Below are 23,926 nucleotides of genomic sequence, written 5' to 3'. Positions count from 1 at the left end.
TCAGATACAAGAAACAAGAGGTCTCTGCAGACTCAAAAAGCCCGAATGTTGGTCCATGCGTCGAGAACATTATTATTTGAAAACATGTGGACAGGCAAAGCTTGTTCAGGGTGGGCGACGGGCCAGATGTCAATGGAGCTAGAAGATAGGTGAGATCACTGAATTTAGCCAAACAACCAAAGCAGTGTTGACTCCATGCTGACCTATTTGTGCTGGGGAAAGACTTGTATTGCTGATAAACAAGCAAAAGATATTGACTGTTCTATTGCATGTCAATGACCAGTGAGTTGTATATTGTCGTAGATCCTCCTCAAAGCTGTGTATTTAAAGCGGCTACAATCGATACGTTTTATAATAAAAATGTTTAATCAAATGCCAACATGAAGGGGTTGCTCGTAGTGATGAACCCACAGAGAATTATCACTTGAATCTGCAGCCCCCCCGTGCTTTATAACAAGACTACGCTCATTGTTTAGAGAGAGAAAACCTGCGCTTAGCTTTTTTAAAGGTATTTTGTATAAGGCTGTCCTAAACAATTATTTTATAAACGATTAATTTAGCGACTTTTTTTTCAATTAGTCTCACGGTTCGGTTTTCATGAATTTTCCCATTGCTCAATTATTAACAGTTTACACAAAACAAAGTGCAAAAAAAGTTCCAATCTATATTTATTAACATTGTTTAACACTGCACTGATCAAGTAAAATGAATTTGTAGTGCAACCCCAAGCCGGTAACTTTTATAATAACCATGATAAATGGTAAATTCATAGTTAATAAATTGTCATTTAACTGTTAGCAAATGTCATTTTACTGTTAACAAGCATTTAAATTATAATTAATAAAATAGTAGTGCTGTAAATAAAGTTTATTGTTACACATATTATATCCCTCATGTACTATATTAGGTAGGTACAGCAGATGAAAAACACATCAAGCTTATTTCCCTTTGAAATCAAAGAGGTCCAGCAGTGACATCAGCTCAGAACCGGCAGAAACCAGTGGGACCCGGGTACACCCATCTACTGTCCGGAGAAGTCTGGCCAGAAGTGGTCTTCATGGAAGAGTTGCAGCCAAAAGCCAGACCGCCGACATGGAAACAAGGCCGAGCGACTCACCTATACACGGTAACAAGAACTGGGGTGAAGAAAAATGGCAGCAGGTGCTCTGGACTGATGAGTCAAAATTTGAAATATTTGGCTGTAGCAGAAGGCAGTTTGTTCGCCGAAGGGCTGGAGAGCGGGACAATGATGAGTGTTTGTACTATACTTATCCATCATGCAATACCATCAGGGAGGCGTATGATTGGCCCCAAATGTATTCTGCAGCAGGACAACAACCCCAAACATACAGCCAAGGTCATTAAGAAATATCTTCAGCGTAAAGAAGAGAAGAAGAACAAGAAGTCCTGGAAGTGATGGAATGCCCCCCCCCTCAACATCATGGAGTGTGTCTGGGATTACATGAAGAGACAGAAGGATTTGAGGAAGCCTACACACAGAAGATCTGTGGTTAGTTCTCCAAGATGTTTGGTACAACCTACCAGCCGAGTTCCTTTAAAAACTGGGTGCAAGTGTACCGAGAAGAATTGATGCTGTCTTGAAGGCAAAGGGTGGTCACACCAAATATTGATTTGATTTACATTCTTCTTCTGTTCATTCACTGCATATCTATGCAAATATAAACTATTGACACTTCCATTTTTGAATGCATTCTTAGTTTACTGCATTTTTTCATAGGGGCATAGGTGAGCAGAACTTATGGTGTTTTGCTACTATTATCCTGACTCAGGGATCATTTTACAAAGTCTACAGACTACCACATTGTCGTTGGCATTAATACAATACTCTCACACTTTAGAAATCGTGTGTGAGCCTTTTTCTCAACGTGTTGTTGTGATGAATCGTTACTTGCACTGTTGCTGGAGGCAGCCATGTTATTTTTAGATGCGTAAATTATTTGTGTCGACGCGTCACGTCTAAAAATAACATGGCTGCCTCCAGCAATAGCGCAAGTATGAAATCCTGGAAATCGTTCCAGCCCTAATTTAGTATTTATAGTTAGACCTACGGTATGTAATGATGTATCCTTATAGGATTTTCTAGCTATATGTTGATTATTGCAGAATTGCTGTAGTGTGATATTGGTATCGTAAGCCAAATACCCTATAATACCCTATTGTGAGGTCCCCTGTGTTTCCCACTACTAGCTATAAATCCAATGAGCACTCTCACCCAAGCAAAGAGGGAGCAGATGCTTTGCAGCATTACCCGGCCTTATAGCTACATTGTATTGTCTCAGCCCAACTGGCTTGACAGGCACTTTTCTTGAATGATGTCGCTTGATCCATCTTACCAAATGAAGGAACATGGTATCAATATGAATTTGCACCCTTTAATAACTGGTGCTTGGTTGAGCTGGGCCCACAACACAGAAAAGGCTCATCGGTGGGTCATTTGCACCCCCACACTCAACAACACAACTGGAAAGAAAGTCTGGGGGAATCTCGAGAATAGCAGGTCGGTGGCTGTTAGAGGAGAGAACATGGGAGAAATGAGCAGAGGCTGGAAATAGGAAGAGAGAGGAATTCAGGGTCTGGGGATGTAAAAGTGTGGCTGAAGGGAGTGACTGAGGCAGACTTTGTGACACAGCTACTTCATCTAAGCAAGCAACAAAGCATAAGCTCATATCCTCCACAAAATGGCAGGCTAACTAGCATGACCACCAAATAAACCAAACAACTTATTAAACTAACTAGCCAGCTAACTTTATTAGCATGCTTACAGCATACTAGCAGACCATTATAGCATACATCCTGAGCCCCAATATAACCAGACAATATTCTACAGCTACCTCACCTTGGCTAGCAACAAAGCCTACATATACATTTCTGTCAAACACCTTCCGTCAACAAGTTGAGCCTGTCAGACAAGCTAGCGTGCAGCCATCAAGGCATCAGTAGCATTCATTCAATCCAACAAACAAACAAGCCAAGCCTCATCAACTACCTAATCCTACTAAGTAACACATCCCACAGTTTGGTTTATAGCATCTCAAGTTTACATTTCAAGTTCTGCATTTACCTACATGTGCCCCTGTCACTCATCTGGAACTGGCTGCGGTGTTGGCCATGTTTTTAATTGCCTTCTTAAGGCTCCATCCTTGAATACCCACTGTTAACAGGGACAAAACTGGAGTGTGGTCAACCTCGAAAACATAGAAAAACGTCTGTTTAAACCGAAACATTGGTACATTGAACACCCTGTGGTGTTACGTAAGTGCACTGCTTTTTACGGCAGGATTATTATCCACATCACTGCTGATTTGGTAACAGCTATGACGCAACCACCAAATGAGAAAACATACTTTAAAGGCCGTCTCACACCATTTTAAGAAAACAGGTCACATAACACCAGAAACCGTAGCAAAACGTGCACACATTTTTCAAATTGAACTATTGATCTGCCAACAGAACCTTACACAGCTGACCTCTACTGGGTGGACTAAAACTTGATTCATGGTTCTGTTTTGAATCTACACCAAAGATAGATACAGACTCTATGGCATACCCTACACCATAGCCTGACATGCACCTCCCCAGAAATATGGTAATCATTTCCGGATCCTCTTTCTCCGTGAACAACATAAAATCAATGAGCTGGTTAACTTTTCCTGCTACAGATATCCAATCGTGGTCAGGAAAGAATAGGGGAGACACTTTGTTTCTTCCATTTAGCCTCTAGAGTCGGTACTCGCTCCGTAGCTAATCAATGTCACTTTCTCATTCGCTTTACCACACACTCCCAATGCGCAAACAAATGCCTGCCTTGCTGTTCTCTATGGTCTGCAGGTGCCTTCCTACCTGCGATGCTGTTCCTTCTTGTTGTCAATTCTGCTACAAGGTCAATAGACAGGGGTTTTGTCAGTGAGTCATCTTCCATTCTTGTTTTTTTGCCAACTCTTTTGGGGGATGCTCTTTTTTATTTTTTGCTAGCCTTAAATACAGGGCTGCTACTATCATAGATTACCAGTCCATGCCACCGAAAGCCACCCACTTTTAGCGTCTTTTTGGCTCTTCTTCAGAAATCTATGGGTGACGCCACAGAGACTACTGGGCACTGGGGCAAAAAACACCAAGATGGATGTTTTGATCGCTACAATCACACTGTAAGTGTAGAATTAACATCCTAAGGGAAATGTTTGGAATAGAAAAGTCAGGGATTTTGTCTAAGTTCACTACAGAAAAATTACATACTGTAGCTGCATCATTACCAGCGGAAGTTAACAATTACAACAATATTAGGGACAGTGATGTTACGTGGTTAGAAAGTACAACTTCAATTTGAGAATGCGGGATGACTTTGCACATCAAACTGCAGACTGACTCGGTTCCGGCCTACACCTAATCACCGGTACAGTCAATTAACTATGAGTCCTCAGCTAGAGAGACAGCGACAGGGTTTTCCTGTGGTCCACTAACCTCAGTAATAACTCTTCATTAGTTCAGATAGAGCTGAAAGGGAATGAAAGGATTGCTGTGTGTGATTCTCCTGCTGAGCTTAACAACGTTGTTCCTGATTCGTGTGATGAATGCCTCATGTACGTCCGTAAGAAATACTTGTCACTTACTTTAGGATTGCAGCTTTGTCTCTGTGTTGGGGAATGGCATTCAATGAATTTATGTTCATGGAGTTAAATGACTCTGGAGTAACATGCGAGCAATATGTGAATTATTTTTCCCCACAATTGCTTTGTAGAGTCAGTGAAAAAGCAAAGTTAAATTTAATTTAGCCATTGAATTGCCACTTTGACGGACCATTTGACCATCATTAAAATATACTCCAGAGACAAAGCTGCTCCAGAAGCAGAACTAATTTCATGGGTTAAAGTGGCTAAATGTACATTCCAGTTTGATTCTAGCGGCCGCATGGGACAAAAGTGGTAGTGTTTTTACGATCTGCTGTCGTGAAGGCGTGCGGTGCTCGGACACGGAAGGCTTGTATTGTGTGCCAACAGTTTTGTTGTCATTACATATAATTCCTCATGGGGGTGACAGAAACTATGCACTATAGCTTTAAGAGATTGTTGTAGAAACCAATGTTGTAATAACTTAAATAGCAAATTTCATGAAACCAACAGACGCTTTACGTAGGTGCCGGGGGACAAGGGAAAAGAAAAAAGTAGTAACACAAACACGGACTAAAATTAATAAAACGTCCACGCTAAATGGAAGGGGGACATAATTTAATGTTGGCTACTGGTGTAGAACCACATCGCCAATCTTAAGTTATTTTACGATTGAAATAGACATATTACATACCTGACAGTCAAATCGGAGATGTTTTTGAATCATTTACAATCCCATAATTGTCTCCAACTGCCCAACTGATTGACTCAGTTTTTTCCATTGTCTTTCACTTTCCCTTTTAGCTTTGAGTCGTTCTTTGTTTAAGTTCCTTCTTTTCTGTGATTGCCCTGCCCCAGTATCAGCCATGGCTACAACAGTTAACTTCTACAATATATATATGTTTTTTTTTTAAATGGCTGAGAAAAAACAAGTCTTTCACACAACCATTTTAATTGAATCTTCCAAGGCCAATGCAACTCTGTGATGCCGGGTATAGTTGTTTGTGGTCACATGTGTGCTTTGTCGCATCTGCTTTCACACTGATGTCACTGTGTACTGACCACACTTTTACACTTTCACACACACTTTTACATCATTGCTGCAAGATGAGAAATTAGAAAAACTGGTCAGCAAAAGGTTTTCAGCTGGTGTTACTGTAAGTTACTCTTCAAAGATGTTGTAGCTTCTGCAAAGCAGCAAGTTGGTGAATATGTTATTTGGCGTTTTGAAGTCAACATAGCAGTTTAACATAACAGTAATATGTGCCTGGGATTCATGTTGGCTTACCGTTGCTGATCCAATACTACACAGTGTTGTTGAAATGCCCACACCAACCAGGAAACTGCTTGTGTGCATGAGTGTGTGCCTATTTTTGCCTTTGCATGAGTAAAAGGTATTGCTCTCTCTTCCATCAGAGAAGATTTTTTTAACACCTTTAAGCAAGGCTCTTTACCTGCCAGCTGCTCCAAAAGCAGGAAAATGTGTTTGAACCTCATTGTGAATGTACTGCATCCGGTGAATCAGTGTGGATCTCAGTGCATGCCACAGTGTGTTTATGTGTTTTGTTTGGTGTGTTGAGGCTTATGTGGAGGCAGGTCAACGAGGGTTATTTTATGTATGTCTTTTTTCTCTTCCAAGAAAGTTGAGATCTCGACTTTCAAACTTGATATCTCGATTTTCATGGAGAAAGAAAATCTCCAAAATAAAACTTGAGATCCCGCAAATCAAAGTCAAGATCTTGCAAAAGTGTTTGTCCCAGTACATGTTTTTTAAAATTTTTATTCTTTACTCCATGTCACCTCCTGGGCTCTGTACAAACCTGATTATGTCCTGCAGTCATAACACTTTTGGTTGCTTATTTAGAGGACTACAAAGGTGTTACACAAAAAGACAGAAACAAATCTACGCCCATGAGACATCTGGAAGCATACTGTAGCTTTCCACGTCAAATCTCTGGAACAGCGCATACTGTAGACTCTCCCTGATGTCAGTTTCAGTGGCTCCCCTGGAGACTCAATCTAAAATCAGTCACTCTGCGGGGTCAGAACAAAATGTAGCCAACTCACTGCTGCACTATTATTTATAGATGGCCCTGTGATCGTGCTCAGCTGCGTAACACAAAACCGGGTCACTGCATATGTTCGTGCATCCTTACTGACGTTGTTTTTAATGAGCTCAGGCAGGGAGACATGCACTCAAGTCATCAACAGTGCTGCTGTGTGATGCTCTGGGATACCATATGAACAAGTAAACAATTTGACGGAGCATAGGTGCTTTTGAGGTGATGACACAGGGACCTGAAGGCTCTCATTGAGTGTTCTTTTGTCAAACCATGTGACTCCATCTCTCCTATGCATAATATAATAAACTTACCAGAAAGTTAGCAAAGCAACACTCATTCTTTAATCATTTAGCAAAACCCAATTGGTCAACAGCAGAACCTTGGGGAATCTTTAGGTGAGGTGGAATGGGATAAAGTCCTCTCTACAGGTGACTTGGAGGGTGACAGTTACCAATTCCCTTTAAAAATCAAGGAATCTATGAGGCCCTTTCTTAAAAGGCGGAGCCAACCGACATTAAGGAAGGACACACTGCCATGGCTAAATGAAGATTGTAGAAAACTCATAATGGATGGAGACCAGCCACTGAAATGATCTTTCAAATTAGGCCTCACGACAGACCGACAAAAATGAACTTCAATAAGAAACAAAGTAATAAAGACAATAGGTCAAGCTAAAGCCATCTTCTTCATTAAGATTCTTAAAGAGGCTAAAGGGAACGGGAAAACAATCGGGCAAAACATTGACAAACTGACTGGTAGAAAACAGAATCACAATAATAAAGAATTAAAACAGGGAAGTAAAACTAAACTGGTAACTGATCCTAACACCATAGCTACAGAATGAAACACTTTCAAGTCAATCTTCCCATTATGACAAGATACGTTGCAAAAGAGTTTTCTCTCTTTGTGACAGCAATGCATTGCTGCAGTATTTTGCAGTATATTAAAGTGCTGCCAGATAATCACCAAAACAACCAGGACTAAGTGGTGCTAAGTGTAGAGATGTAGAAGTGAAGAACCATAAATCATCCATATTTCTTCATGTATGTCATCATGCAGAATAATGGTCTTCCGCAATTAAGTGTCCAATACTGCACGCAACATAATTGGTAACCCACCAGGTGGGTTACCAATTATGGTGCATGCAGTCCCAAGAACTCTGTATTTAAGCTCAGAGCTAGAATATATTGTCCCATTAATGTTAAAAGTCAGAGAAGGAGCTCAGTCTCTCATGTGGACAATTTCTGAGAAGAGATATCTTTCCCAGAAAGGCGGAGGTGAAAATATTTATGAAATGTTTTACTCAAGCAGATCTACTGTCAAGTCAGCAGATTTTTTCTTTCTTCAAGCAGGTGTGAGAGCAAGCATCTAGAAAAGAGTTTTTCTACTTTGCCAAGGCAATTGTACGATTTATTACTAAATTCAAAAGCAATCGTCTCTCTGTGATGTTCAGATTTCATAAATAGAGCCGCAAACTAAAACATATCACATACATTATGGATCATTGTTTGCAAATATTTGGCATTGTAGTTTTCTTTTCCTTGTCTTAACCTATATTCAGTTTCTCAGTTTTTTTGTGCCTGAATTTAGCTCCCATAGTTTGAGACTGTGGCTGATAATTCACTTTAAGTAAGCTTCCATATTATTCTTCTGTCTATGAATAATTGATTGGATGTTTTAGGGAGACACTATCTGTTACGTTTGCATTTGGTGCAGGGTTTGACACACACACACACACACAGCTAACGCTGGAGTTTTATGTTCTGACCTTTGATGTTGTTGTTTTTAATGTTATTTCTATTGAAACTGAAAAAGAAAACCGCTCCAAGTCTTTGTTACTGTCACCTAAATGCAACCCTTGTTATCTTAGAGACTGTGTTGTCACTTCTTATCTGCTTTTTCACGGCTGGCTTGGTTTAGCAAGTTTCTGCCAGGATCTATCTCCTGGATGCCTTGACCTTTTTGTCTGCAGAGGCACGAAAGACCTTGTCATGAGAGGGTGCATCAACAGCTGCTCAAATGCACAATGTAATTTAAACAGCAAAACAGTCCTGCTGCAAAGGTGTAGGTTTTTATTTAGAAGCAAAGTTGCAGGTGTTGCAAAGATCTAAAACAGGAATTTTAATTTTATTTGGGGGGGGGTTCAAAATGAAATATAAATGCAAAATAGAAAATGTGTACAAACAATGAAACATTTACACCATCTTTACGTTTCATTTAGGCATGGCAATGTCCGCCTGTCAGTCTTCAGTTGGTCCATCACTTTGGTTGGATAGATTGCCATTTTCCTCTTAGCCTCTACAGCAGATACAACTTTGTACTTCGCCATGAAGTTTTATATAGACTTAATGGTCCCCAGAAAACCCTTTCCAAAGACTTTGATGATCTTCTTCTACTTTTCATTGGCTCCATTAGCAGGTCAAAATTTGTATGTGTCCCATGTTTAGACTTCCCATTTACTTTAGGACCATATCTGCAAAAGTATTCCCAATCCAATCGGTCTCAGCTGTACTTTGTGCTAAGTGCTAATTGGCAAATGTTAGCATGCTAACACACTACACTCAGCTTCAGGACATGTACTCTTCCAGAGTCAGGAAACGGGCAGGATACGTCCCTACAGACCCATCTCACCCTGGATACCACCTGTCCAGCTTCTCCCCTCTGGTAGGCGCTACAGAGCACTGTACGCCAAAACCAACGGACTCAGGAACAGTTTCTTCCCACAAGCCATCTCTCTGATGAACAGCTGACTTCTTACTCACAGTGTCAGGTTCAATTTTGTGCAATAACCCAGCAACACTGTCTCTAAATAGCACCTGTTTATTGGTTCCACTTATTATTCTACTTATTTAGTATTTAATCATCCTTCTCATTCTCATTTCTCACTTATTATTTACTATTTACTCATCATTCTCATATCTTACTTACTATTTATTGTTTATTCATCATTCTCATTCTCTATTCCAGGGCTGTTGATACTGTACGTACTGTGCATATTGTAACATAATAACATAATACTATTTATTCCAGCATCCTTTGCACTATACCCTACATTTAAAATAATAACTATCACAATTCATAATTATTCACATAAGAGTTATGGATGTGAAAAGATCCATGTTACTCAAGAAACTCTTATTTTTGGCCAGAAAATGTACACCATTTATTTGGATTAGCAGATAGATTTGACAGCAGATATATCAGACTTATCTCAAGCCAAACAATTGACATGGCTAGACAACAAATATAGAAGTAATTAAAAAAAAAAAAATTGTAATTTGGGTGAACTGAGCCTTCAACAAAGGTAAAGGTTGTGGAAATAAAGTAACAGACTGCGTTGCATTGACTTCCCAAGTGCACGCTGCCTTTGTCAAACTTGTGCATTTCCCCCTTACAGCAGCCCCCGCCGTGGGATCCCATGGAACCTGTCTACAATATCATGTGATTAGTTGTGTTGCCTTGGGGGAAAACATGTCCACCTCTCTTTCTGGTTCAGTGCTTCTGTTTACATCTACCTACTTACATCTTGTGGTCAGCACATCACACCTCGGCCAGGGAACGTCAACACAGAAAAAATACAAAGCCGCAGAGAGATTGAATATATTTGTATGCAGCAACAGGTCTGCCTGGACATGTATGCAGTAACAACGATCCATATAAGAAGAGACAGAGAGAGAGAAAGAGAGAGACATGAAAAGTTGGCGAATCTCATCCCTTCTCTCGAGTCTGAACATGTACAGAGCTTTCTATTCCCTGAGCTCTATGCCTCTGCTTTTGATCCTGTCAGCTCTTTGAAATGGTCTTGGACGGGTCACCGGATGAGAGCTTTGGGCCTGGCTCCTCCACAGGGAAGAAACCTGGACCTCAAAGAGAGGTCGGAGAGAGAAACTCAAACCCAGTGTCCTCTGGGAGAGGAGACAGACTGCTTATCAGAGGCTTATCAGGCCAGAGAGGGTTATATGCACAGTCAGGCCTCTGAGAATTGGTATTACAACTGAAGAGGTAAGAAAGGAAAGGGAGGATGAAGGGGGGGAGGAAGAGGGTGTGGTGGTCAGTAAGGAGATGTTGGGTCTCTGAGGGAGAGAATTAAAGAGATTAGTTTTCTGGATGAGCTGAGCTTCATTGTCATCAAGCCAAAATGTCTTTGTCTCTTTAATCATCTTCTTGCCCACTAAACACAGAGACAGAACAAGAGAAAATTGTCCATTGATAAAATTGACTTCTGTTCCAGGACCATGAAGACTTCAGGGGGTGTTTCATTTTCATTAGAAGCCCTGGTGCTCATCAAGAAATCCAAATATGTTTGTAGAGCATCACAGGCTCACACTGGGACCTTTAAAAGGGAACGACCATTTCAATTCAAAGTCTGCTCTCTTCATGTTTTTCCTGTCTTCAGTCGGATTACCACGTTTCAGATATATGTGGATTGAAAGGTAATCTTTGATGTGACCTCATGGACTGGAGGGGAAGACGTAGAGGGTTAACAACATGCATCCATGTATCCAAGAAACCAAGTCAGAGAACAATGTTCATAGCAAATCAAACTGAAAAAATTAAAGTGAGCAAAAACTATGACTTTGTATCGTATAGTATCGTTAGATAAAACCACCTTCCCTCGTTGATGAGTAGTTCAGAGCTAAGTAATATTTCTTAATTGGTCGCAGGAATTTACAGACTAGATTTCTATGTATGATTTTATCTTTTGACATTCAAATAAAATGATATCTGACTTTGGTGGTTGAGGTCTGGTCAGTTTTTCCATCCAAGTAAAACAGTCAGTAAAATGGAGAACCCACAGTCATGGGGATCAAAACAGCTCATTCCAGACCACCATTTGAATCCCTTTTCTTATCTGACGTTGAGGCAGCAAACGGTTAAATTACCTTTCTCAGCTGTCAGCTGTCTGCATGACTGTGTGTTTTCCCTCCAATGGACTGGAAACATGTCAGGATGTTTGCTTAGCTACTACCCTGTAGACTTCAGCCTGCATTGATAAGATTAAATACAGTACGTTATGGGAAATGAATATATTTTTCATAAGATACATGGATCCAATATTAAGAGTCTAATATGCCTAATGAAGTGAGAAAAGGCCAAATATTAATCCATCATCAGCTTCTGATTTTTATTCAGTATCAAAAGTGATCCAGTTGATCTTTGTTTGTGCAGTGCAAACAGGCCCTGCTCGTAACCAAAGCAGCATGACATTCCATTATGCATATTTGCCAAAAATATTTACAATTTGGCTATAGGCCTGTAACACAGAGCCTTAGATAGTTTTCAGTTCAATATTCAGGCAATACATCAAGGTTTTTCTTCAATCCCTTCAATCTTTCACCAGTTTTGTTGCACAGTGTACAATGAACCTTAAGTGATGTCCCACAGGTGTTATTTTTTTTTATCTCATAAGCCAATATTAAAGCCTGTCACCTTGCACAGTAGATAAGCCAAAGTTATTTCTCAAAAGTGCATTCAGCATGGTCAAGACAGTCAGTAACTGTCTCATTTTAAGGCACTTTATCATTTTCATCAGTACATTCTGCCAAGATAGACGTTTCAGACCAAAATTACATTCCTCTTGGTCTCCGCCTATTGTATGCACAACTTTCTACTACTACTGTGCTTGGACCATTCAAAGTTATGCATTTAGACAAAGTTTACACTTCTTTATTTTTGAAGGTGGGACTAAAATACAAGTCATGCTTTATTACTTTGCTCATTTAGATTCATAGATAAAGCTTTAATGCGTAACATTTTGATATTAATGAACGTCTGTTACATTCAAGCCATTGCCAAATGCTACAAAGCTAGTTAAGACTATAGACTGCACACAGCTCAGTATGGCTGTTTTCAGAAGATTGTGTCGTCCGGTGACTTTCCTAGGCAGAAGCTAGGGTGAAGATAATTACTTCTTCTGAAGAGTCCATCATGTTTTTCAATCCTCCGTGTCCCCCTTGGCGACTAGCAACTGCGTGGAGGATGGGTATGGGCTGGTTTGCATTTAGGCAACGCTTGTATCATGTGGATGCACTGCAGTTTTTATATCACTGCTTAAATCATCATGGGGGTGACAGAAACAACACTCTATATTGCTTTAAAATATCTAAATGTATATATAGACACACATGTGGTTGATCAGTTTGAGTCCAGATTGAAGTATCATAACAATTATTTTAATGGATTGCAATGAATTGTTGTCTTTCCTGGTCCACAAATAATGAGCCCTAATGACATAAGTGATCCCCTGACTCTTTTTTTTATAGCACCATCTGGAAGGTCAAATTTAAACATCTCAACATACTGGATGGACATTTGTTTTGTAATAATTGCTTAACATGTGCATGTAGCCTTGTACAGCCTCATGTAAGCCTCATGCCTCATGTAGCATGACCATAGACTGTTGTGAAACCTATATACAAACACAGACAGTAGCTTCGAGCTATGTCCCTACTGGCCACCATACACTCTGTATGCGAACCAATCAAACTCAATGTGGCATCTAAACCTCCTCTTTCTCTATGTGCCAGCGGGCTATTACCAATTCTGACTTAGTATGGTGTGTGGGTAAGCTGAAATGATGATGAGATGGACTCTTCATCCTCTGAATAAGCATGACAGGATAGAGAGCAGATCTTATTGAGAAAACCGACACACAGAAATCTTTCTCTTTTAGCCTGCACTAACGATGCTTGATTGGCAATGGCTAACAGATGCAAACATAACTGTATTCAGGCCAATTATATCACCCTTCCAGCAGGGAAACTGAAGTACATATATATATATAGCGCTTGAAGAAACCAGCCAGAGAAACAAATGCCTTACAGATACACAGATGTGAACATCAAATTGCATCAATATCAAGGCTGAAAAAGTGGAGGCCTCGGAGTCCTGCAGGGATTCAAAGAGACTGTTTTAGTAGTAAGGGAAAACAAATATTCTCCTTGCAAGGAAAGCAGTGAACCAAAAGCTCAAAATAGAGCCATCATTCCATATCCCCCCTCCATTTCACACAGGAAAAAAAGATGCGGCTTTGCAGCGTTTCTGCAAAATGATTTGGGTTTAAAATGTTTCGGTGTGGCAGGAATTTAAAGTTGACCAAAGAGTGCCAATGCTCAGTTACAATAGCTCATCCCAGTGTGTTTGTGTTTGTAGGCTGCAGGGTTTGAGGTCTGACAGAGCTCACTGTGCTTGATCCAACATGCTAACTGAGGCAGTCACACCAGAAAATCCTATAACTACACAACGCCTACACTGCAGTCTGATTCCAGTCAAACCCTTTCTATATTCTACTTGATGACTCTATTTTGTGTATTTGTCTAGTTTATCCTTCAGGACATATTTATTGTTGTTGTTTCATGGTTTTTTATAAGTAGTTTGTCAGACATTATGTGAATGTAAGCCTTTAAATCTCTTGTGAGTGAGCTTATCAGGGTGTCACAGGCATTTAAATTAAACATCAACCATCGTTATTAGTATTAACCAGGTTAAGTTTCTATATACAGCAATACTGCAATCCTGTAAATACATTTTGCCATTCATTTTCTTTACTCATATTCACTTGTTTGTTTATCTTTAGAGTGTCTTGTACTTATCACCTATCCCTTGCTGCTGTTCACAGAGTGAATTTCCCCACTGTTTGATTAGTAAAGGATTTTGAATTTTGAAATAAAGAACATCCGTGGAAATTACTGTAGAACTACAGAGACGTTACACAATACAAGTTTTAAATCTATAGTTTGAAAGGAGTCAACTGGTATAACTATTCTGTGCTCAGTAGGCAATATGAGGGGAGATTTTTAGCTATGTTACCAAATTGCATGCCCCCTTGTTAACCTGCAATCCCCCCTCTTGTTGAGTTTAGGTTGTTTAGGTTGTTTAGTTCAATATGTTAGTATAGTCAGCCAGACTCATAAAGCCTTTATCTAACTTAAATTTGTGCAAGTTAGAATCTATGGCCCCGATCATGGCTCTGAAATACCAGTAGCCTAACTGTGGTTAGTATTGATGAATCCATGCTGCTGTCAATGGTAAAAAAAATATCTCATGGAAATACTTTCACATATTGAACTGTCGCTGTGGTGTTTCTGATGCCAGTGTTGCAATAACAAATATGTTTGCAATAAACTTGTTATTAAACTAATGTATTTCAATGGGAAGCATCTTTTGTGATAACAGCACGATTACGGTAGCAAGTAGTATTGAAAAGCCGAAAATCCGCATAAGGAGGTTGGTTGGAGGATAGGTCAAACGACACAGGACTTTCACCCAGGAGACCGGGATCGCGTGTGGCAGTTCTTTTCCCCGTTGTTTTTTTTCTAACCACAACCGTCCCGTTGTTGTAGCACGTCTCACGTGTGGCAGTCCCTTTCCGTGTTAATCTTTTCCTAACCACAAACGTTCCGTTGTTGCCGCTGTCTCCTGCGTGTGACAGTACCTTTCCACGTTGTTCTTTTTCTAACCACAACTGTACCGTTGTTGTAGCGCATCCCACGTGTGGCGTTTCATTTCCACGTTGTTACGTCCCCCAGCAGCCATTGCTAATTTTGTGGTGACCACCACGAAATTGATCAAATTAACGTGACCATATCACAAACTGCCATGAGACTGGGTTGTTTATTCACACACCCAGCTGTTAAGGAGCACATTAGTCTTGATTTGGGATTTCTAGTTGTATTGTTTGTTTAATTCAATCTCTTTGAGCTCTGTTTTTGGTCTCATCCAACTTCTGAAAGGGAAAAATCTGGCCCTAACATCTGCTACATGCTCCGCTTTTTTCACCAGCTAGTTTCTAACTGTGTCTGTCTGCTATTTAGTGCTGAGCAGGCAGTCTACAGTGGCTTTTACAGCTTTTTCTTTGACAAATGGCACCAAGAGAGCAGTGAGACTGAACCAGAACACTCAAGTTAAACAGTGAGCTGAAACTTGGTATAAAGCTTGTTACAACCGAGGGCAGCAGCTGATTTGTGTGATAATTATCTGTAGGTTCATCACTACGAGCGACCCCTTTCACATAGTTACAGTTGCTAAGCTATGATTGAACAGCCACTGTTTGTGGTCATTAGGCACTCCTGCCCTCATAGAGACCTTTTATTTGTTTTGGAAGTGTATAAATCCAAACAGATGATCATCTTTTAAATATGACCAAAAAATGTGTTTATCATTAGGTAAAACAGACGCTCACCCGGACTTAATTTCATAACAACCGTGTCACATTTATCCTTTATCAGGGCAAATTGATACCTGCTGCAAATGTAATCAGCAGTAGCAGAATGGAGCTCTAATTGTCAGATGTCAGATGCGATGAAGAGTACAAAGAAAAAAAAGAAAAAACACACACACAAAAAGAGGGCAGAGATTTGAATTCTTATTTCACATATGTTTACCTTTCTAATTCCAGTGCATTTTACAGTATTGAAAGTTAAGTTCATTTTTAAGGCCATGGAGCTGGCATTGCTGTTGTGGTAGATATTCACATATTTTAGAGGTTGAATCTTTCTGACAGCAAAGCTATGTGATAAACCACTACAGCAGATAAGACTGCAATAAGTTAACATTTACCTATATCTGCTTATGTTACGCTGGCAGTGCAAGTAGGTAAGTCCGCAATATAGATTTAAATTATTTACATAAATTGAAACATCAAAACACTTTACCAGTGAGAGAGGTGACAGGTGCAAAAGGGTGGCAAAGGTCATTTATCCAATGTGATTATGTTTTAACATTCGTGTTCCCATCATCAAAAAGCCTCAGTCCCTCAATCAGTATTCCATCCGGCAGTGGAGCAGCAAATCAACCAATCACAATTAGCTTCCACGTCTTTCAAAAGTGTTTCATCTTGTTCCTTTGTCGCCACTAATTTGAAACCTCCTTTTGTAAAGCGCTAACTTTTGCAAAAGGTATGACTGAGCAGGATGTTAATAAGCACAAGATGGTTGGCCGTCTTGTGGGTGTTGTAAAAATCATCAGGCAACTGCACTCAGTCTGTCATCTAACACCTCGGCGCTTCCTGTATGAGAGATGGCAGATCTAATGGGCGCCAATATGGGCCAATGGTTAATGCATGAGCAACGGCTTTAGACTAATGGCAGCTGCAAAGTGCAAAATCAGGCCAGATAAGGAGAAAGAGCAGCAAGAAGCAAGAAAAGTGAGGGAGAGGGACAGAAATGACATAAAAGTGGTTGAAAAAGAGAGTTTGGCGGAAGGTTAAAAAGAGCAGAGATGATGTGACTCTTAAATGAGCGTGGGCATAGCCTTTTTTGCTGCAAAATGAAGCGCTTTGCATCATCTGGCAGATCTCAGCAGACCGTGAGCTCTGTTCATCTGTACACACTGGATGTGAATCAGCAAACATGTTCTTCAGTGGTTGCATTGTTTTTTATACAGAGTCATAAATGAATGCCAAATAAACAACTTGAATTATTGCTATATGGAATAATATCAATAAATAGCTGCAAGTTGTAACTTCAAAAACCCTCAACACAGACATGTAAAAGGCCTCCAACCCAAGATAGGAAGAAGACCCCCAGGACTGAAAGAGACACATTCCATTGGTTTAAGTTGTTTTGTGTCTCTTTGTGTTCTAAATACATTTTATGTGGTCCTTTTGCATCTATGTTTCTTTTGTTTTGCATTTTTTGTGGTTGTTTTGTGTCTCTTGTGACAATGTCCATGGGCCACTGGGTCTGTGCAGGAGCGATTCCAGGATTTTTTTGAGTGGGGTGGCACGGGGGGGATCAATAATCAGTCAGGGTCAGGCCTTGTCCGCAGATATTCAGCATAGAATATCTGCTAAGTAATATTGGAAATATCGGATAGGATAGAACACAGTATTAATCTTCTAGGAAAAAATAATTAATTGGTCATGTGACAAGGGTTGGGAAAATTGGCAGAATAGGCAACCCAGTGACAGGACTCTGATACAATGGGGAGCAGAATTGTCAGACTGACAGCACTCTAGCACTCTAGGGGCATTCATATTTCAGGGGGGGTAGCAAGGGAGGCCAATCAGATCCTCAGAAGGGGAGGTATGCAAGCCCTCTGCTGCGTGTGGTTTGAAAGTGAGTTGGGAAGAGAGGGACATTATGGTGATGTGATGTCAGTCCACTCCCATCTCCTGGGTCTGCCCCTGTTCAAAGGTTTCAGGTTGCTCGGGGGTGAAAGGAGGTGCTGGTGCCCAGGTCCGTGTCACATCTACTGAGGTAACAAGTAATAAGGAGTGGGTGTCTGACAGATGACCTGCATTAGAAAGCAGCCGTATAGCCAAAAACACGATGGGTGTGGTGGGTGTTGAGTGAGGGGGGGGGGGGGGGGGGGGGGGGGGGGGGGGGGGGGGGGGGGGATATTCATGACTCACCAACTAAATGACTTTAAGGAAACCTTTTTACACAGCAGCATTCATCAAGTGTTAATGAACCGCTGAAAGGGTACAAATGCAAATGCAGCGCCTGCGAATGGGAAAAGAGAGACAGATGGAGGGACAGAGAGCATGTGAGAGAGAGGGAGAGAGAAAAAGAGAGAGAGAGAGAGGGAGGGAGAGTGAGAAAACTATCATCGCTGTGATGAATGAAGGTGGTGGCAGAAGCCCTCAGGCGATCACTCAGTCACTGAGACAGGCTTCTGTGGCCCTAACTTCATTATCATGACACGGTCACATCAACACACTCCTTCAGATAAGAGCACAGCAGAACCCAGCTCTCGAAAAGATCAGATACACTGTTTGGGGTTCAGTAGCTTGTCACAGATAGACGATGGCTCGGTTCCATTCAGGCTTGGGAAACCTGTCATGGCTTCCGGTTCGTTCTTTGGAAATCTGCACGTCGGGGTCAAACTGATGTTACCCTAAAAAAAAATATACAAAAGTTTCAATTAAGAACATGGTTACAAGTATATATGTACAGGACTGTATAGAGAAAAAAACAAGACTGTCGTTAATTTCAATAATAATTTTTATCAATTACTTAAGCCAAAAATACTTACATTTACGGGTCTCTCTGGTCGATCTGGCAGCCATTGTTGCCTGTTGCGCAATGTATAATGATACCAATTGGTTTCAAGTATACAGTTTTTTCTTTAACTGTCTATGGTTTCAAGGGCCATACACCCCTACCCTTCGGTCAAAATGAGTATTGGAACAGCCCTGAGTCTCGTGCAAAACCTAGGTTAAGTGGTAAGGGGTAGGGGTAATACAGAGAAAAAACATTAAGCCTTAACATGCAGGAAAGAAGTATATTGTTATGTAGTATGAATTGTTTAGTTTGTTTAAAAATAATGTCTTTGAACATGCATCAACAACACATTCTCACTCCGATCACTTGGTCAGGTGCCTTTGGCGTTTGTTAATGGCGTTTTAAATTAGGCTCCTTTCGTGTCATATTTAGACGCACTTTGTTGGGGACTTTTGGCGTCACTTTTTGATGCTCAGGTGTTGGCACTATTAGTGTCTCTATTTGATGTTCCTGGGACTTACGTCAAGTCCTTTGCTGTCATATTTAGATGCGCTTGATCAGGACTTTTGGTTGGGAATCTTTTTGACGCTCTAACTCGGGACGTATGTTTAACTGACATGACGTACAAAAACGGACAAGAAAGACAAGTCGGATCAAAAAAAGATTGTGGGTGGGGTTAAATTGTGCGTTTCAGTGAAATGCGGGACAAGAACGGGACACAAACTTGACGATCTTTTATGTGAAAGTCTTGTGTTAACCCATTCACCATCCCAATCAACCACCTTGCGCGGATTTCTGGTCTTTCATACTACTCGCTACCGTTGTCGCTCTTGATACTATGTCTGTTGACAGCGCTGCGGTCAAACTGGTGCTCTGCCCAGTGCGTTCCATACAGACTCTAAAGGGTGATATTGGACGTTGAGAGCCACTGACCAAGTGTCAGTATTTTACGAGTTGTGAGTGAGAATGGGTTGGACAACTGGTGAACGTAAGCCCAATCTTCACTTTACTTAAAGCTTTGTTTTGGTCTCCACCAGCCCTTGACAGAGATATCTGGGCCTGTACAATAGCTGGTAAATGATCCACTATGTTCAGTAGCTGTCTTATTTTTTGCTTTGCTTTCCTCTGTTTACTTTCTTCGTATTATAGCATGCAGTATAACCTGCCCTCTGGGTTTTTGAGAATCAAAGCAGATCCAGTTCACAAGGTGAAAACAAATACTTTCTTTCTTATTGGCCAGGAGACCACTTCATATTCCATATCAACTCATGCAGAACAGTTCCACTTGGCGTCCTTCAAGAGCCAACAAACAAAGGCTTGCACCTCGAGCCATGGTATTTATCATAATTGGAATTTATATTCAATTTTGTACCAGTTGTTTAATCTTTGTCAATTTTGTCCCTGGGTTAATTTTGCTTTACATCGATTCCCATCCTCCTGGGCGATTTGCAACAATCTGTGTCTGATTACTCCGTGTTTGATTGATGATGTGCAGTGGCCTTGTGCGCCTTTGGTCTCACAGTAAGACCAACACAGGTGGTACTGTAGATGTGAAGGCGCTTCACAACATGTAAAGCTGTGTAGCCATTTGACTCAGATTCATCAGGAAATCAAAGTCCACTCATGATCTGTAAAGTGTGCTTAACGTGGTCAACAGGGATGACTTGAAGATTCTTTCTAAGGGTAATCAATTAGAAAAGCAATCTCACTAATAGTTTATGTTGCCTGTTTTTATGGTAGCATAACAAACATAAAGGTAATGAGGGAAAGAGTTTGCATGGTGTATACCAAGCCCAAAGATACATTATCCAGTGAATTGAAACGTGTGAGGTGGGAATACAAAAGGCACATGTCAAATATTTATGCTGTGAATTAGCCTCTTTTCAAATGTGAATGAGAATACTGCATAAAATATGCATGAGAGGATAGGTCATAATTAAGAAGCAACTTTCACCATTTTTAGCTCACTGGGAAAATACAGTGGAAGAGAGAAACAAAAGAACAAAGGAGATATAAGAGGAAACAAATAGTGTTGAACATAAAAAGGAGATCAATTTAACATAAATATGCAATATATGTATTTATGTACCGTACAGAGTGTATAGGGCCTACAGAGTTTTACAAGTTTTTATAAATTATATTTTGCTGTCATCTAACCTTCAAACAAAGATGGTGATTGGATGAGATTGTATCTACACACACCCATCATTGATTTCTGACGATGTTGGATACCAAAGGGCCCTGACTAATGCCAGAGATGCGCGGTTGTGACAAAATTGCCCCCCAAATTACTGACATCAGTGCAAAGCAAGAAAAGGTTATCTCAGAAAATGTAATCATCATAAAGCAAATGAGCCATTCGGACCAATCAGCTCACTGGCAGGGGGGAGCCAGGTCCAAATGTATTTTTAGAGCAGATGTTGTTTGTAAATGCTTAGAAAATGTAAGCACTCTATACAGGGACTGCAATGTGTGTTGTGTGGGCAGTGAAAAGGACTGCAAGTGTGCTCTTTATGGCCTAATATTGGAAGATCTACAGCTTAATATAAGACTAGCCTATTAAAACAAATAGAATAAAGAATAAAACAAGAATAATTCATGATCTAATTAGCCTTAGTTGCTATACAAGGGCCATCAATCCTGCTCATTAAAAAGAAAACAACACAAAGAGCGTGTGTTTGTGGCGATGCAATGACCATTGCAAGCAGCATTCCGACTGTTTGGTATTTTTCAGACCTTGAAATTTGCTTTGCCTGTCTGTTTGTTACTTCAGGGTCAAGTACACAGGTGGTAAGTTCATTCAAATGAGGCACACAGCACAGGCTGATGAGAATGTCATTAATTTTGCAGGTATCTGGTCATAAACTAAAGCATTGGTTTGGATTCTTGAGTTTCACCTCATGATGGATTCAGGGGAGAAATGTTAAAGGAATAGTTCAACATTTTGGGAAATTTCCTGACGAGATATATATGAGCAGATTGACACCACTCGCATGTCTTTGTGGTAGGTTCCAAGAAAATGTCCACACAATCTGTTGATGCTCCTTAAGTTGAGGAAAGTAAGATACAAACAGATGATTGCTCATCTCACGTGAAGGTCACAACCACACAGCAATCCCAAGAGGTCTGTGGCACTTTAATGTGAGTTGAAAGTCCTTCATGAAAGCATCAGGGACCAACGTCTTTCAGTTCCCCCTGACAAAGAATCTCCTGAGTCCAAGTTCCAGTCCTGTGGTTCCTTGCACTTTAATAATTTACTTTTAAGAGTGCTTTTCATTGCTTGAGATTGCTGACAACATGGTTCACTGTAAGCTGAGAAATCATCGGTTTATCTCTACAATCCTGGTCAATCCTGGTGTACCCAGCAGATCTACTAATACTCTCAAAGGATTTAACATTGTGGTTAATCTCATATCCATATAAGAGGCCTGTAGAAGGGAGGATTTTTATGGAGGACTTTTCAATTGTGACTTGAATGTAATTTGACCAATTTTAGTTGGTTCATGTTATGTGTATTTGCAGACAAATATCTCAATAGTTTTTTTTGTTGTTTTGCAACTTGGATAGCTGGTTTACAGTATGAACATGTTTAAATAATATTCAGTAGAGCTCAAATCCATACAGAAATGCATGATATTCTATAAGACCATCATAAGTTTGTAGCATCGTTGTCCTTCATCCTTACTTCATACTCGACTTTTTATGGTGTCACTAAAAAAACAGCTCTGTTTTCAGCTTTGTGACAATGCTTGTCCACTTTTAAAGAGGCTTTTGAAATAGTTTATTTAACTTGTTAACTTTTATTAACCTCTCCGGGAACCATCACTTATCGTGTGGAGAGGTTTGTGTGTCCCTGTGACCTGAGGGCTGTGTTGTCTGGAGCTTTGTGCTCCTGGTAGGGTCTCCCATGCAAGAGGTCTCAGGGAGGGGCCAGACCAAGAATGGTTCAAAACCCAATGGAAAACAGGAAGGGATAGAGAGACCCCGCCCGAGGAAGCCCGGGCCCCCGTCTGGAGCCAGGCCCAGACGGTGGGCTCGTGAGCGAGCGTCTGGTGGCCGGGTTTGCCACGAGCCCGGTCGGCACAGCCCGAACAGCGACGTGGCACCTCTCCCTCCAACCCATGGGCCCACCACCTGTGAGGAGGCCAAAGGGTCGGGTGCGCTGCTACATGGGTGGCGCGAAGGTCAGGGCTTCGACGAACCAGAACCGGCGGCAGAGGCTGGCTCTGGGGACGTGGAATGTCACCTCTCTGTGGGGGAAAGCCGGAACTTTTGCGGAGTGGACGCTACCAGTTAGATCTGGTGGGCTTACCTCTACGCACAGTCTCGTTTCTGAACCGTTCCCTGGATAGGGGTTGGACTCTGTCCTACTCCGGAGTTGCCCATGGTGTGAGGCGCCGGGCGGGTGTGGGGATACTCACAAGCCCCCGGCTGAGCGCCGCTGCGTTGGAGTTTACCCCGTGGACGAGAGGTCGCCTCCCTACGCCTGCGGGTGTGGGGGGAAACTCTGACTGTTTTTGTGCATATGCACCAAACAAGAGTTCGGAGTATTCGGCCTTCTTGGAGACCTTGAATGGAGTCCTGTATGGGGCTCCAGTAGGGGACTCCATAGTTCTGCTGGGGGACTTCAATGCACACGTGGGCAATGATGGAGATACTTGGAGAGGCGTGATTGGGAGGAACGGCCTCCCTGATCTAAACCAGAGTGGTTGTCTGTTGTTGGACTTCTGTGCTAGTCATGGATTGTCCATCACAAACACCATGTTCGAACATGGGATGCTCATAAGTGTACTTGGTACCAGAGCACCCTAGCCAAAGGTCATGATCGATTTTATAATCGTTTCATCTGATCTGAGGCCGTATGTTTTGGACACTGTGAAGAGAGGGGCAGAGCTGTCAACTGATCACCATCTGGTGGTGAGTTGGGTCAGGGTGGTGGGAAGACTCTGGACAGACCTGGTAAGCCCAAACGGGTAGTGCGGTAACTGGGAACGTCTGGAGGAGGCCCCTGTCCGACGGACTTTCAACTCACACCTCCGGCGGAGCTTTTCGTGCATCCCTGTGGAGGCGGGGGCATTGAACCTGAGTGGACAATGTTCAAAGCTTCCATTGCTAAAGCTGCGCGGTGAGCTGTGGTCTTAGGGTTTTAGGTGCCTCAAGGGGCGGTAACCCCGACACCCGGTGGACACCGTGGGCAGGGAAGCCGTCCGACTGAAGAAGGATGTCTTTCCGGATAGTTGTCTCGGAGGACTCCGGAGGCAGTTGCAGGGTACCGCGGCCCCGAAGGGCTGCA

At 41.4% G+C, this 23,926-nt stretch overlaps 1 long non-coding RNA gene across 1 annotated transcript; it reads left to right on the top strand.

The window, feature by feature from the left end:
• Positions 1-1,124: 1,124 nt before the first annotated feature.
• LOC116695749 (uncharacterized) lies at positions 1,125-18,163 on the top strand. Its single transcript, XR_004333546.1, has 4 exons — positions 1,125-1,255; positions 11,432-11,436; positions 15,509-15,514; positions 18,153-18,163. It is a non-coding gene; the product is annotated as an uncharacterized LOC116695749 (long non-coding RNA).
• Positions 18,164-23,926: the final 5,763 nt, after the last annotated feature.

The sequence above is a fragment of the Etheostoma spectabile genome, chromosome 9 (genome assembly GCF_008692095.1).
Source record: "Etheostoma spectabile isolate EspeVRDwgs_2016 chromosome 9, UIUC_Espe_1.0, whole genome shotgun sequence".
In the NCBI taxonomy this organism is placed as follows: domain Eukaryota; kingdom Metazoa; phylum Chordata; class Actinopteri; order Perciformes; family Percidae; genus Etheostoma; species Etheostoma spectabile.
The sequence above is the reverse complement of the archived record's forward strand: the minus strand, read 5'-3'. Positions and strand labels throughout refer to the sequence as shown.